The sequence below is a fragment of the Sciurus vulgaris genome, assembly GCF_902686455.1.
Source record: "Sciurus vulgaris genome assembly, chromosome: 2".
Taxonomy (NCBI): Eukaryota; Metazoa; Chordata; class Mammalia; order Rodentia; family Sciuridae; genus Sciurus; species Sciurus vulgaris.
In genome coordinates this window covers 198,995,038-198,997,114 of record NC_136462.1, presented here as the reverse complement: position 1 = coordinate 198,997,114, position 2,077 = coordinate 198,995,038, and the positions used below count along the sequence as shown (strand labels likewise).

Below are 2,077 nucleotides of genomic sequence, written 5' to 3'. Positions count from 1 at the left end.
CAAGGTGTGTGCCAGGAGGCGGCCTTGCTGAGCCGCAGAGGGTCCTGGGCCGGGCAGGGGAGCCCTGGCCGGTGGGAGATGTGCCTGGTGGTTTCCAGAGCTTCTCGCCGTCCAGCCCACGCCCGGCTCCTCTGTGTTCACTGGCTGCTCAGAACAAGTTCAGAGCCGCGAATTCCAGGCGACCATGCCGTCTGTGCCGGCAGCTTCAGAGCCAGTGGGCGGCCACTGTCGCCAGCAGAGCAGGCCCTGGGCCGGCTGGAGGGTGCGTCTGTTCTGGAGCCACGCTCTGGGCCTGCAGCCCAGTGGGACACGCTGTGTCCTAGCCTCGAGAAGAGCGGACACCTGGGCCCTAGCCCAGGAAGGCCCGGTCACACTCTGACCTCCAGAACGAACAGGTGATCAAGCCTCTGGGTTTACGGCCATTCGCCATGGCAGCCGTAGGAAACCAGTGATTCCTCTTTTTCGTGAAGTTAGCTTCCTGGCCCACTGCGGTGGTAGTGACACCCTCTCTCTCTGCAGTTCGTTGGCCAAAAGCCGGCCCCCACGTCTGGTCGGGAGGAGGACCTGGCTCAGGAGGGGACATGCTCCCGAGGCCCCCAGGACAGGAAGCCTTTCCACGCAGGCGGCTCCTCCCGCCCTTTACAGCCTAAGGTACTGTCTCTGGCAGCCAACGACATGGCTCTTAGCCCCACAGAGAGATCCCACAGAAAGGGACACGGGAGACATTTGGTTTCAAGCTGGTTATTTTGAAGACCAGCAGAAAGAAGCCCAGAAGGGCTAAGTGCCTGCTCAGTGGTCACACAGCCAGTCAGGGTATAGTCACACCAACTTCCTGCCCATCACTGGCTGGTCCTTCCAAGCAGACTGGACCTGGCAGACTGGCAGGCATGTGGGTTGTCCCCTCGTCCAGTCTCTTCTGCCCCAGTTGTGAGACTCCCAGCTTTCAGGGGGTCCCTGGCTACCCAGGGTAAGTAAGGACATCTCCCTTATGTGAGGTACAGCCATGTGACACAGAGAGGTCAGCAGGAGCTCTCTGAAAGATGTTCTTCAAAGGATCAGGGGAGGGGTGTGGGGGTGTAGCTCAGTGGTACAGAGCTTGCCTGGTATGCACGTGTCCTGGGTTTGATTCCCAGAACCACAGGAAATAAAATAATGTTCCATATCTTTTCAATATGGGTAGTGAAGCCTAATAAGCCCAGTCCAAAGTTCACTTTTGAAAAGGAGCAAGAACATCTTTCTCTTTTCTTCTTCCTAGATGAAAAGAAGATATGATGGCTGGAGCTTAGGCAATAACTTTAGACCACAAGGACAGCAAAGGCACAGGCTAGAAGCGTAAGACCTGTGGACCCTGGGGGCTGCCTCCCTCCTAGTCCTGGGACGCTGTTCCTAGACTTATTTTATAGGAAAGAAAAATATATGAGAAGTGCATTTCTATCCTTTTTTAAGCTATTGGGCTGTTGGTTGTGTGTTTTGCTTTCTTGTAGACAAATTGAATTTAACTACGAAGAGGGAGAGTCCCCTGCCGGCCTCTGGGAGAGGACGCGATGTCGAAGACAGCTTCTCATAGCGGCTCCTTGCCTCCTGCCGCGCCAGGGCCCCTCGCCCACCGCACCACTGACCCTCCCAGTCCTCCCGAGGTGGTGCCCTGCCTGCATGGCCTGACTCCGCCCACCCTTGTGCTCAAGACACCTCCCAGCAGCCCGTGCACATCACATGACCCTACCTGGCCACCAGGGAAGTCCAGTGCATTCTGGGAGTCATGATACCCTGGGGGACAGTGCTGGGAGTACCTACGAGTCCTGGCCCCGGGGGCCTGGGAGTGGTTGACGAGCAACCCCCTTGGTGTCCCACAGGCAGAGGCTGCATGTCCCTGCCTCCTGCTCCTTGTGGAGGCAGATACTGACCCAGCTTATCCCAGAAAACCCAGGCCGCCTGGTGAGGCCACACTTTCAGACTACCCACGACACAGGCTCCGGAGCGGCCACCCAGGTTCCATTCGCTCGTTCAGCTGGACGACGATGCCTGCTCCCTCTGGTTGCCGTGACAACATCACACGCCAGGAGATGAAGTGACCCAG

The 2,077-nt window shown here is 57.7% G+C and overlaps 1 long non-coding RNA gene across 1 annotated transcript; it reads left to right on the top strand.

Moving 5' to 3' along the window:
- The first annotated feature begins 233 nt into the window (after nt 1-233).
- LOC306648632 lies at nt 234-1,459 on the top strand. The gene is made up of 3 exons (XR_013760399.1): nt 234-395; nt 520-651; nt 1,256-1,459. It is a non-coding gene; the product is annotated as an uncharacterized lncRNA (long non-coding RNA).
- Nucleotides 1,460-2,077: the final 618 nt, after the last annotated feature.